Here is a 14,826-nt window from a genome sequence, read left to right on the forward strand (position 1 = left end):
AGGATCCGAACCCGGGCCGCCAGCAGCGGAGCGCGAGCACTTAACCGCTAAGCCACGGGGCCGCTCCCCCCCCGCCCCCCGTTGTGCTTTTCTACTTCTATTTTCCTTCCAATCTTTCTTTAATGAGCATGTATTTAGATTATGATAATCATAACAATGTTTATTTTTTAAAAAGAAAACATCAGGCTACCTGAATTCAAACTCCATTTTAAAGACTTTGGAAATCTAATTATTGTAGGTTCTTAACGGGTTCTGGAAGATTGAGATTTTGCCGTACTTATTTCTATATACTCAGCATCCAAAACAGAGCCTGGCACATAGTAGATGCTCAATGAATGGATGGATATGTGTCAGTTATGTGCCTGACACTATGTTAGTCATTTTTGTATTCATGATCTATCTCATCTATTCATCACAACAATCCTATGAAACTGGATTGTAATTCACATTTCACAAATTCAAAAACTGAGGCTTAGTAACTTCAAGTTACTAAAACACTTGCTAGTAAGAGGCAGAGTTAGTGTTTGAGTCCAGGTCTGTCTGACACCGATGTCACCTAATCACTGCACCTTCCAGTCTCCCAAATGTCCATCGTACAAAGTCACTCAACAAAAGCTTTTTTCTTGCTTAGGAGGGGCAGTGAAACCAATGACGTCTTTTCCTACAACCTACATACTTTAATTTTAGCCAGATTGCCACTACATCCAGGACAGGGCCAGGGCCAGGCCTAGAGCAGATGTTCAAGAAATACTTGTTGCGGGTCGGCCCCGCGGCTTGGCGGTTGGGTGCGTGCGCTCCGCTGCTGGCAGCCCGGGTTCGGATCCCCGGCGCGCACGGCCGCACCGCTTCTCCGGCCGCGTCCCACATACAGCAACGGGAAGGATGTGCAGCTGTGACATACGGCTATCTACTGGGGCTTTGGGGGAAAAATAAATACATAAAAAATGATTTAAAAAAAAAAAAAGTTTAAAATAAAAAAAAAAAAAGAAAGAAATACTTGTTGGCTAAGAGGGAGGAAAGAAGAAAAGAAGGGCTCCTCTGAAGACCACCAGAGACAGAAAGGCTGACAGTCCTTTGCCTTATGAGGTGGATGTCCTTGGCACCGTGCAATCAGAAGATCGGCCTCCTGCCTCTGTGACAAATGCTGCTGACATTCCAGGGAGCCCGAAATGCCTTTCCTGACAGGGACCATGCTACCACACTTCTAGGCCCATCAGCATTTCTACCTGGTGTCAGTGGTCTCTAACGGAGGTCAGCCCCTGGATGGGTAGACACTGTGACCTGCTGGGGAGGCCTCTGAGAACATGGGGAGTGAAGGGACAGAGAAACACCAGAATCCATCTCTCTCCCACCTCCGGTTCTGTTGTCACACTAAGGATCACACCTTAAGATCAGACTCCAAAAGTCCATGACTGACTTTGCCAGAGCTGCGAAGGGATCAGTGTGTGAGAGGAGGGGAGTAGTTAATAAATTTTCTCAGATGACTGTGAAAGCTGCAGGTTTGCTCTCCTTGGTAAAGGCATCGCACTTGAAGTAGTGTGCTAATTCATCGTCTAACTGCCTGTTTTCTCTGCAGGTCTGAGCTGGAAGGGCTCATATCTGTTTTATTTAATTGCTGTAGAGCCAGCCCTGCCACAGTGCCTGGGCACATAGCAGGCATGCAGTCATATTTGTTAATTTATGCATTCAACACATATTAATTGAATGCAGAACTACAATCCTTTACTTGTAATTCCAAACTCCAAAAAGCTCTGAAAGCACAAAAGATTTTCTGTAAATTGACAGCAAGCCCATTTTGACAGGAAATCCTGACCTGAACAGACATAAAGTTCTTTAAAGTCCTTATTAATCTCCCTTAATATGAATATTCGTATATTCTGTATGTTTCACTGCAGATATGCAAATATGTCTGATTACAGGATGCTGCCCCAGACTCTTAGGGGTGTTACATGACTTAGTGACATGAATCCCATGATCTTTCTAAAATCCAAAAATTCTAAATTCCCAAAACACCTAAACCCCACAGGCTTCAGATAAGGGGTGTGGGGTATGTATCTGCTTGGATGTATATCAAGCATTGTTGCAGGTGCTGAGAATACTGTGGTATGTGGAACAAACTCAAGGTCCTCGCTTTAATGAAATTTATTTTCCAACTAGGCAGGCAATAACAAGGAAGCAAATATATAAGATTATGTCTGTGGGTAATAAGTGTTCTGAAGAAACTAAGTCGGGGGAGTGGGATAGAGATGTGACAGAGTATCAGAGAAATCCTTGCTAAGGAGACCCAAATGAAGAGAAGAAAGCAACCACGAGAAGATCTGATATCAGGACACCCTCACTAACTCGTTCTTAGAATAGAGGCCAACAGGTCATGCCTGTTCCTACCTCAGGACCTTTGCCTCTGCTATCTCTTCTGCCTGGCAGAAGCAAGTCACTTAACTTTCTTGAGCCTTGGTTTCCTCTCCTGTGTTTTACTCAGGATTCCACACATCTATGAGGAGTCAGAGTTGGGACAAGAACCAAGGCTTTATGATTTAAAGTCACATTTGTGGCTGATAAGGGAAACAACAACCTTGAAATGAGGATTCAAGGATTAGGTAAGAAGTTCTCCATGATGTGCCACAACATCACAGCACAGTTTCTCCTTTCCTGGTAATGAAGACCAGGCCAGCATCTCTCTGAGCCAGGAATGTGGACCGTTCCACAGAAAGGCTGGGGCCTGCTAGTGTGTCTGCTGTATTGTTCCTTCCAAGTCCTGCGCTCCCTCCACATGGGGCTTGAGTTTCCATAGATAAACAAACATAGCATGGGTCCCCCAGAGAAGCTCAGCACTGTTTCTCCAGCAACTCTGACGCCAATACACAATACTCCTTCCTGGAAACCCGCACCCAACTCACCCCAGACCAGGTCTCCCCGGTGAAAGGTATTGCTAGTGAGAATCTAGTCTTACATTGTTTTGCTGTTATTGTTGCTGTTATTGTCATTTTTCCCTTGGTCTTCTTGCTTAAGAAAAGGTAGAGGTTGCCGTATGGGCGGTGCTTATGTCTGGAACTAATGAGCCTTTGAGGTGGACAAGCTCTGTGAGTGGAGCCTGCTATGAGCCTAGGCATAAAAATGGGCTAAGGCCAGGCAGGATACAGAAGGGCATGACCAATCACCAAGCAGGGGTTTACTGGCTTGTACATTTTATTGTGCCATAACATTCCTCTTTTCAGCTTTAGATGTCAGCAGCTGGTGACAAGATTAATGACTAATGAGTGAGGGAGACAGCCATGGATACAACAGCTTGGTTTTCCCCCGAACTGTGATGGGCACCGTTCCTTGGCCAGCTTCTCAGACCCAAGTGAACAAATCTGAGAACACCGGGCAAGCCTGGACAGTAACACACCTAAGAGGAGCTGCCAAGTTCCTCTTGGCTGAGCAAGATTATTTTTTTCCCATTTCAAAGAGCTGTTGGTCTGACCACGGGAAGAGAGGGTTTATAGAGTAATGAGAACTATATGGAAGAATGTCTAAAACATTAAGATGTTCTCCTTTATTCTTCTGTAATTTTGAATCAGCCTCTGCTAGGGTAGAAATCGTAATCTAAACTCTTGCAGCTTCTTCACTCTCCTAAGTAAGATCTCTAAAAATGAACATGCTGTGTTGCGTGCCTAGAAAAGACTTGTCAATGTCTCGGTTGTGCTTCTGTTGGCTCCAGCATGACGTTCTTAGTGCTTTCACTCTGATAAGTTTAGAAATGTATCAGTGTAGCAATTGCCTTTGCAAAGTGCTCCACAGTTTACAAGATGCTTTCACACGCATTGTCTCATGGAAGGGCTCCGAAAAATAAACTACTAATACCCTTGTAGAGAGCCTTCTTTAGTTAACAAAATAGTCGCTGGGCATTCGCTTTAAATGACTGCATTTCCCACACTTTTTCTGTCGTTGTTGACTTAAGTTCAAAGTCAAACTAGCAAATCTGCTTTGTCAGATGGGAAGCTCACCGCTCATGGTTCAGAGAGGCTCCGTGCACAGCTCACTGCGTTCCCCACTGCACAGAAGAACCTGCTGTCTTCCAGAGACATTAGCAGCCCTGTGCTTTCATTTATTTATTTAATGCTGCAATGGCTTAAGCCAGTCTGTGAAAAATGTCCTTGGACGCTGGGACCTCAGGGCCGGGAGGGATTCCTAGACTAGCTCTAAATCAGCTGATTCCGTAGTTCCATGGAAAGGCCAACTAAACAGTTGTTAACGCTTTATAGGCACCTGCTTGCCCTTTATTATTTTGGACTGTCAAGCAGGGCCTGCAAGTGTGGTATCTCCAATGCCAGCACATAGTAGTGGCTTGCAGGTCAGCCCAGCTGATTCAATGTGTAGGGCGGCAGTAGCAGGGGAAATACGGTAACTCACCAGTTGACTACAGCACTTCCTGGAAGAGCCCTGGGATGCAGCATCTGGGACACTATTAGCAAGCCGGTGCCAGCCTCACCCTGCTGGGGCTGCTGGTGATTGAAATGTGTCCGAACTGTGGTCAGAGAAGAAGTGTGGGGCTGAAAAGAAGAGAAAGAAGTCTTCAATCACGATGCTTGCCTTTCACTTGAATATCTCCCAGCACAGTTTGCCAAACTCTACTCCAATGAGGGAAAAGAACATTCTTCAGTTTCTGTTTCCAGTTTGCTTCACAAACTAACACTGTAAACTGGCTTTTCCCCTAATCTTACCCCCAGGGCTCATCTCTACTGCCAAATGATCTGACCCAGGAGAAAGATCTTTGACAACAGAATATTATATAAATACAAAAACTTGATATTCAGTATTTCATTCACGTTTCAAATAAAGAAACTTACAAGGATGTTATAAAAAGAACATCCCCTTAGCTTTTGAAGCAAATGTACATTTTCTTGTTAATAAACAGACATTCCCTTCCCTCTAGCCTGTCTGTTTTGGACACAAATACTAAGACTTCATATCTCCCAAGGAAAGCATATAAACCCAGCATTGCTTTTCTCTTAAATAGCAGTCATTTAAATCATGTGCTCTATAATCGATCCCCAAGGACTATAGAATTTTCTATAATTTGTGCCTTTTTGTTTTCCTTATTGGATAATAATTTTTCAGAATAAAATCTTTTGGTGTCAGTATTTTCAAACTATTTCAACACATTAACCATTCCTAACCAGGCTACCGTGGAGCTCTAAATAATTAAGTTACTCAAGACAGGACAGAGCCCTGAGTTTCAGATTTCACCTCCGTGTGTCTGAGTGGAAGCCCTCATACAGATGAAGCATTCTGACCACCACCCGGCTGAAAATTCCCCACTTTTATCTGGCTGATTCTAGACACATGGGCATAAGCCAATGCAAATGCTCCATCAAAGACACTTAGGAGAAAGAAAACAACTAAATAGATCTGTTTCCTGACTTTGTCCTTTGATGGATATTTTCTTACTCTTAAATATACTTTACCTCTGATAATTCAGAGCTCGACCGTTGGTGAGAGGATATCATGGGTTAGAAGAGTCCTCACATTCCTTTTGTAAAGGTAATACCCCTGGCTGGATGAGACAGGAATTTGCAATAGTATCGGTTGCAGGGCTTTTCAAAGAGCAGTGGGAATGGAGAAGTTTCCCTGGGACCCATTCCGTGACTGCTCCGTTTGCACTGATTGTGACTTTATCTAACCAAGTTTTCCAAATCACCAATCAAAGCACACAGTCTGAAAAGTACGTACAAGTTCGCTTAGGAGCAGAAGGGAGCTGAATATCTGTCCCCAGAACTGTCCTGAGAAATAAAGGACACAACGTTGCTGTAACTCGGGCTAAAATTTAAGAACAAAATGATGTGATGGAGACTCCAAACTCGATTTTCTTTAATTAGAATCAGCAATTAAATCTTCCCTTTCCAATTATAACACATCTTTCCTATTGGCATATGCACCTTGATGCCTGGTTGGGTACACAGCAGACGCACAGACACATTAGATGATTTACTGATGCACTGAATCCTCACCAATATGACTTTTAAAACTTTCGTTAAAGAATTTGCATTTGGGCACAGAGCCAAGAGGACTCTCAACTGTGTTCCTAAGTACCATACCCCTGTGCTACCTCTTCTCCCCTGGTGCTTTCTGCAGCCCCTCCAAAGACATGTGCACTTTCACGAGACATAAATAACTGTAAAATGAGATTCAAGTCAACAAAAAGGAGGTCATATTAATTTTTAATTTCTAGTTATGCCTATAAAAAATGTATAAGTTGTTCCCCAAACAGAAATGCCCTTCCTTTCCAGTATCAGTTGAATCCATTCAAGCACTGTGGCCATATATTCAGTTCACGAATACCCCTCCTTCCTATCTTGTGCAACACACTTACAAGAACATCATAACCAAATTATTTGAGAAGAATTTCTCAAGCTGCTAAGACAAAGCTGTCTCTTCCAAATGAGAGGTTACCCAAACGAGAGGTAATCTTGCTCCGTTCCTGCTGACACGTTGCTTTCTGCTGGGTTTTATCCTTAGCTCCCTGGTAATCCAAATGGAGCAGGGAAACCTCAAACAACAGAGCCTCTTTTCTGCTTTACACCCACTTTTTCTGGTCAGCATGGAACAACCATCATGAAATGGTTTCTGGTGCAAAGTGAGGGCCTTGGGTAAGCTAAAATGTTTGTGACACCAAAATAAAGATGTTCCACACTGCTAAAGCCTCAGAGTCACGCAGAGAACAACTGAAATGGAATTATTTGCCAAGGTTTACTTAGCACGACTTTAACTCCTGTCTGCCTGACCCGCGATTATGGTGGAGAATCGGCAGAAACCCAGAGCGGACAAAAGAGGGCAGTGTTTGCTGTGTCTTTCATCCCAGCTCTGCTCTTTATCGAAATGCAACGGAGCCAAGAGAAAACTATGCCCAGCATTTCATAACACAGGAAGTGGGGAAGCAGATTAGATATTGGGCTCTGCAGTCACCACAAAATAAGCAGTGTGTTTGTAAAAGTCACTTTTTTCCCTCTATGAAAGCCTGATCCATGAAGAGTTTTTTTGGTTTTGTTTTTTAGTCAGATTGACTAAACCTCTCAAAGACAATCAAGGAAGATGCAATCTTTTTCAAACTATACCGTCTCATAAAGCTCATTGAGTTCAACCTCTCATTTTGCAGACAAGGAGCAGGTTTTCACACTTATCATTTGCTTCTCTTTGTGCTCAGATTTTATTATCAGCCTGTAAGGAAGGAGAGTCAGATTTTCCCCTTGGAGGTACTTAGGGAATTTTCAGTCATTTCAAAATAAGACCCATGTGTGCCCTGTGCCTAAAAAATGTAGGTCCTAACAAGGAACTCCTGTCCCCAGCCCTGGAAGTCATCATAACAGGTTAGACTTGATTCACATTCTTTGGGAAGAGTTTTCACAGACATGTCATTTGACCGAATAAAGGATTGCAACCTGAGCACCCCAAAGATGCTCATTTTGCAAACCTATCCACCTATTCTTAGCTGTATATATCTACTCTTCTCTTTTGATAGGGAAGTACTCTTTAATTCCAGGTTAATTCCCTCCTTTCTGCACATATTTTTGAGCTTCTGATGGGGGTAAGACTGTGTTAGACACACAAAGGTGAGAAGGACATTGTTCTAGCCTTTAAGACACAAAGCATCAAGTAAGAAGAATCAGACAAGGCCATAAAGAACCATAATACAAGGCAGAATGGAGTCCACTTAGAAGAAAAATATAAACAAACGGCAATAGAAGAGGTTGTATTCATCTGGAGAGGAGAGCTGAAGGGAAGCCTCATAAAGGAGAAAGCCTTTGCATAGGGACCTGAAGAATAGGTAGGTTTCCAAAGGCAGACGGATGGTCAGAGAAGAGAGTCCTAGGCCTGAGCAAAGGTAAGATGTCGAGGAGTGTGGGGCCAGTTCATGAGCAGCCAACACTCCATTGCTTATACTTGCAGAGGGAGGATATAAAAGAAAAGGCTGGAAATGCCAGTTAAAGCCCCGCTGTGGAGAGCTTCAGCATCAGGCCAGTGGACTCGATTCCAAAACGCAACAATAGGAAAGCATTGGAGGTTTCTGAGGCAAGCAGAACCATGATTGGAGCTAATTTTAGGAAAATTAGTCTGACATGGAAAAGTAGAGCAGATTCAAAGCGGGAAGCAGAAAGTGAGGAGACCAGTTAAGGCACTGTTATTGCAAAAACAGACAGGATGAAATTTTGTGGTGGCCAGCACAGAAGGAAAGAAGGGGACAGATATAAGAGGCACAGTGGTCTTATTAGTTTGATGACAAAGTAAATGTTGAGAGGTGAAGGCAGGGTAGCAGGCAGTGGGACACAGCCAGTTTGTAGTGAAAGTGTCATTAACAGAAGCACAAAGGGAAGGTCGAGTAGCTGGTTTGCGGGAAGATCAAGAGTTTGGGCTTGGGTGAGTTGACTCGGAGATTCCTCCAAAATATTAATATAGACATATCTAAGGGATTGCTGAAAACCAGGACTGGTGCTCAGAGACAGGTCCAAAGAAGGGCACGTAAAGTGCCCTTTACGTAAGTAAACCTGGGTTACACCTGAAGATTGTCATTCTGGAAGACTCCACCATCTTGATACCCCAAAATATGGTCTCAAGAAGTGTGCAGTCCTCTCTTCAAGGTGCTGTTGACTTTGGAATGTCGTGTTCTTGGATCGGCTTTGGTTCCCACTTGTCTTGATATTGGTATATATATTGCACATATTGTTTCATGTACTTGTATTAATATTGGTATGTCCTAAGAAAGCCCAGTTTATAAAAACAAGGATTTACGTGAAATATAAATTAGTTCTGGAAAGAGGGAAGGGAATTCTTATTTGCTTTACAAAGGGATTATTCATATAGACAATGCTTTATTGTTGAATCCCATTATAAAGGCTTTGAAGACATTTTTTTAAAAATATAATCTGCCTTATGTACAATCAATTTAAACATAACTTTCAAGGCAAACCTCCACTAAAAAGCAAGGTATATTCTAATGTTTCAGAGAGCCTTGTTACTTCTTTCTTGGGGCAAATGAAAACAATGCTATTGGAAATGAAGATAGGACATTAGGCGGCAGTCTGATATAATGGAAAGATCTGAAATCAAGTTTAGATCTGGCTATGCCCCTTCCTAGCTGTATAAGCATGAACGCAAGAAAATAATAGAATGTTCTGGCCAAAGTTATTGTGAGTATTACATAAGGTAATTCATGTGAAATTGCTTTGCACATTCCTGGCACAGAGTAGCTGCTTAATAAAGAGCTTCAGTTTCCTTGTGGCAGTCCAGCTGGAAACCTCTCTTGTCCTAAAATGAATGTCTCCCCACCTTTGCCTTCATCCCGTCTTTCTGGAGTGATATAGGGCACACCATTCCCCACAAGCCACGATTCTTTTCCAGAGCTTTGCTCTCTTGTGTGTGTTTCTCTCCATCAATAACACATCTGGGCATTCAGGAAGGCAGGTCCTGCCCATAACCAGAGGCCAAGCACTCCACACCTGAACCAGAGACATCACCTCTAGGAGGTTCGAAACTCCAAATGGTTTCAGATCCTTCTCCCCAACGCTCCAGGATCAGATGAAGGTGCCCTTCCTGGCTCCTTATTCTCTTGGCCTCCAGGAAAGACTCAGACAATCCTCAAAACCATGACTTCTCAGTAAGCATTTACTTCCTGCATAGCACATTCTGGGTTCTTGGTTACAACACGCTTTCATGAACAGTATTTTCTTTGAACCCCACAACAAGGCTGGGAGGAATGAATGAGGCAGCGAAGAGCACAGACTGAGTGGATTCAAACCCCCACTCCACTTCTCACTAGCTGTGGGACTCCAGACACTCACTTCTTCTCTCCATGCCTCAGTGCTTCCTCTGCAAAATAGAGCAATAGAAGCATCGACTGCACATTAGTTTTCTTGGAGCTTAAGAAAGATAATCTGTCTGTGAGAGCTCCTAGAACAGCGCCTGCCACACAGCCAGCCCTCTAGAAGTATGTTATTACCACACTCTCCCGCTGAGGAAACCAAGGCTCAGAAAGGCTAGGCACCAGCTGGAGATTACATTCCTTAAATGACAAAGGTTGAGCTTAAACCCAGAACTCTCCAAAAACACAACCATACATAATGTGATCAAGAGAAAGCAAAATAAAGGCCTCTTTCTTCCCTCTCTTATTGAGAATGCCCCCATTGGAGCTCCCTCTGTCCTGCTCATTCCTCTCCATCTTGTCTTTCTTCCCCACAAAAGGTTAAAGGTCAGGTTTGCAGGAAAGTTGTGTATTGGGATCAGCCTAAGGTTTACGTTCTCTCACTCCTGAGCTAGCCCATTCTGTGGGGCTCCCTCACCTTCAAACGAATTCTCTGATAACCCCATTATTTCCATTTATCTGTTTAGCAAATACTAATTGAGTCAGCCTCCTACGAGGCACTAGATAAAAAGATATGGCTCTCCCCCAGTGGGTGACAGTCAGGAGAGTCGTTGTTTACCAGAAGCAACTGAGTTACCAAAGGAAATTATGGAATGTTGTTCTCTTTAAAAATAGGATAGTTTCTTAATCAGCTGCCTGTCTGGCTAACTTATCTGGAGAACAAGAGAGCAAAGGCCTGGGAGAGATTCACATCAAGCTTGGGGGAGGCTTGTTCTTTGCAATCTGACTAACAGCTCAGAGCAGAGTGGAGAAGGCCCATCCTCCTTCCCCATGGGGCCTCCCGGGGAAGGCTGCGCGTAACACACATGGCAGTGAAGAGCCCAGGCCTCGATAAGACCAACGTGCTTTGCATGCCGTGGTGCAATCTTGGGGAGGTTACTGAGCTGCCTCAATCACGCCTCCTTACGAGATTCCTCATGTGAGGCATAAAGGAGATGGGTCTGCAAACTGCTTACCATAGGGCTGGACGCGTGGTAAGTGGTCAACAAATGGTGACGTAATGTTATAACAGCGCAAAGGCAAACTCTCCTCCGTGGGAGGGGGAGGGGTACGTCTACACAGGCCAAGCCTGCATAGATGGGGCTTCTAAAGGGGGCTGCAGTCTGCTACAACAGGCTTCCAGAAAAGTCGGAGCCAGGCTTGTGACTGCCAAGTGGTGGAGCAGACAGTCTGCCTCGAGATGGGTACCCAGATGCTACTGCCATCAAGTGGCCAAGTCACCGTCCTCTGCAAAAGCCGCGACCTTGTCTTCCTGCTTCCGTCTTTGCCACCCTCCCCCCGTCTATTCTTTTAAAACAGTCTCCAAAGAACAAGTTAGGTTATGTCACTCCTCTGCCCCAAATCTTCCAGGGGATAGCTATCTCTTGTGGAAGGCGCCATAGTTATTAAAAAGAAAGTTTGTTGCTAGCCCAAAAGCATGATCCTTCCTCTAGGCAAACACAGTAGACTTGCCTGAGGGCACAAAGTGTGGTGAGTTCAGGCATCCTTGTGCAGGGAACAACCCGCACAATTGTACCCTGCAATGTGGCTTACAATCCCCTAACATGGCCACATCATCTCTTACTTCATCTCCTGTTATTCTTCTCCTCACCTCTCTCATCCAACTGCACTTGAAGTTCTTTGAACAGTCCAAGCGTGCTTCTGCCTCAGGACCTTTGCACTTACTGTCTCCTCTGTCTGGGAGTCTCATTCCTTAGATATTCTCCACCTTGCTTCCTGACTTCATTCCAGTCTCTGCTCTAACATCATCTTTCAGTGAGGTCTTCACCCATCTCTGTATTTAAATTATGATACCCCTCCCCCTAGAACTCCATATTCCCCATCCCTGCTTTACATTCTCCATAGCATTTATCACTATCTAGCATATTATATTACTTATAATATTATTTATTTATTTTATTGTCTGCTTGCCCCCACTGGAATCTAAGTTACATGCAGGCAGGGAATTTTCACTCTTGTTCACTGCAGTATCCAGTGCCTGGCACACAGTAGGAACTCAGTAAACATCAGGTAAATGAATGAATGGTCATGAGGACAAGCCCAACAGCCAAGGAAACTTGGCTCCTGCCCCCTGCCCCAGGGGCACCAGCTTTTTCCTTGAATGCCAAAACATACCTATGTGATTGCTTCTCTGGATACAGGAGGGATGGAGTCTGCTATCTCTCCCAGGCTCAGGTTTAGGGCTGGCATTTCCCAGAGAGGCACCAGGCTCAGAGAAGCTGTGCATCTGGCCCAGAGGCCCCCAGGAAGCCTTGGCTGGGAGTAGGTGTTCAGTGGACATTGGAACAATTCAACAACCACATCCTCTTGTTGCTGAACCAAGCTCTTGGCCACATAACAAACAAGATGGTTCCTTCTCCAGCATAGTATCAGAAGGCCTGCTTTCAAGTTCCCAGTCTGCTTCTCACCCATTGTTTTTTGCTGGCTCAGTCACTTAACCTCTCTGAGTGTCATCAGTAAAATGGAGATCATAACACATACACTGCTGGTGTTATAGGGCTGTTGTGAGGATCAGATGAAGTAATGGATATGTGCGGCAGAGATACTGAGTCCTCCCCCAATAGCCCATCTCCCCTTCTTCCACAATAATACCATTGTGAGCTGGGCACATCCTTCCTCCCAGTAAAAGACTACATTTCCCAGCCTCCTTTGCAGCTAGAAATGGCCATGCGACTTAGTTCTAGCCAATGGGATGTGAGCTGAAGTGATATGGCAATTTCAAGGCCCTGCCCTTAGAGAGAGGCGTGAGCCCTCCTCCCTTTTCCCCTGCTGAGCACTGGAGAGCAGAGAAAGTAGTGAGCCGTCTCAGGCTGTGCAGAGGAAGGCACAAACTGGGCCCCTAAACACTTCATGAAGCAGAGCCAGTATGCCAGCTTAGACGTGTGTATGAGAGGGAAATAAAATTTTTTGGAGCCTCTTTTATTTTGGGTCTCTATCACATACAGCTGAAAGTGTATCCTCATTCATCCATTAATACAAAGAGCATTTATCAGTATCTGTTGTGTGCCAGGCAAATATTAGGTGCTGGGGCAGATGCAAAAATAGTTTCTTCCCTTGAAGGACCAGATGGGGAGACATGACACATACAAGTCATTACAACATAAGGTGGTAAGGGCTCTAGGGAGGGAATGACAGGGTGCTCTGGGACCCCAGAGGAGAGTGCAGATGCTTTTTGAGCTCTACAACTCACTATACTGCCATTCAGTCACATGTTTATGGAACACCTACTATGTGCTAGGCACTGTTCTAGATTTGGGGAGCACAATAGTGGACAAGACAGACAAGGTCCCTGCTCTCAATGAGCTTACATACCTTATAAACAAATAAACAAATAATTTTTATATCTAATAAATAACATAACTTCTAAGAAGGTTAAATGTTATGGAGACCATAAAATGGGATATTAAGTAGAATATAACAGGCTTGTTGAGGAGGGATGCCTACTTTAGAGTGAGTGGTCCTGGCAACCCCAGTGACATTGAAGCTGGGACCAGAGTGATGTGGAAACAGGGAGAAGAGCATTTTGCGCAGAGGCCAAAGACAAGTGGTGGTGCAAAGACCCTGAGGTGGGATGCAGGTCAGTGCGGCTGGAGCAACTGAGTGAGTAGGCATACAACGTCAGAGGGATGGCCTGGCCAGACATGTGGCCTTGTCAGCCACAGTAAGAAGTTTGGGTTTTTCCCTGAGTGTTTGGAAGCCACTGGAGGTCTTTGAGAAGGGGAAGTGGTATGATCAGATTCATGTTTTAAACTGACCCCTCTGGCTGCTCTGTGGCCGATGGACCATGGAGACACTTTGGGGAGGCCAAAGCAGCCCACCAGGTTGGAGAGCTGGTGACTTGGACAAGGCTGGCAGCAGTGGGGACAGAGAAGTGGTCAGATTTGGGATCTATTTGGGAGGCAGGGTTGGCAAAACTTGCTGATAGAATGGATGAAAGTGTGCAAGAATGGGAGTAATCAAAATAGAAGTCTGAGATGTTTGAGCAGCTGGGTGGATGGTGGTATCATCCACTGGGATAAGAAGATGGGAAAGGAGGGACGTGTTTGGGCTGGGTGTTGGATCAGGAGTTCTGATTTCCATGTGATGGAACCTACTGGCAGCCATTGTAAGGACTTTGGCTTCCTTTCAACGAGCTGGAGAGCCTCTGGAGGACTCTGCCACTCCTCACCCAGGCCCTGCCAGCTCTCTCCATCCAACAGCCAACGCGTGACCCGACACCATCTGACTCCCACTGCCTCTCTGACCTCCCCCATCAGGGCTCCTCCTCGCTCACTGGTGGCCGCCTGGCCATTTCTCTTCCAGCCCTGCTCCCACCTCAGGGCATCTGCCCTTGCCATTCCCTCAGCATGGTCTGCTTGTCCCGCAGACATTCACCTGCCTCTCCCCTTCACCTCCTGCAAATCTTTGGCCAAATGTCACCCTCTTGAGGGAATCGATCCTGGCCCCACCACTCTTTGCAAAGTTAGAAAACTCCACTCTTCCCCTCTTGCCAACACACCGTGTCCCTCTCACCAGCTTTACTTTTCTACAAAGCACTTACCACATTCTAATAGACTAAAGTCTTTCTAATTTATTTTCATGTTGTCTGTCCCCTCCCATTTGAATGCAAACTCCATGAGGACAGGGATTTTGTCTGTTCGGTCCACAGCTGTATCCCCAGAGCCTAGAAGGGTGCCTGGCATTGAGTAGAGGCTCAAAAAATGTATGCTAAGTAAACTAAAGTGCATCATGCTATCTTTCTTTCAAAGGAAAGATATGTTTCAATCTTTACTTATTTTTAGTAGGAAGTAAGGAAGAGGAAATCTGTGTCTGAGGTCCCATCTGGATTGATGACTAGTTTCCCAGATAAACCAAGACAGTTGGTCATCACTACTCTCACCCCATTTTACAGCTGAGAAAACTGAGGCTTAGTGAGATTCTAATTTTTCTAG

Source organism: Ceratotherium simum, chromosome 8 (genome assembly GCF_057802395.1).
Source record: "Ceratotherium simum simum isolate JZ-2026a chromosome 8, ASM5780239v1, whole genome shotgun sequence".
NCBI lineage: Eukaryota > Metazoa > Chordata > Mammalia > Perissodactyla > Rhinocerotidae > Ceratotherium > Ceratotherium simum.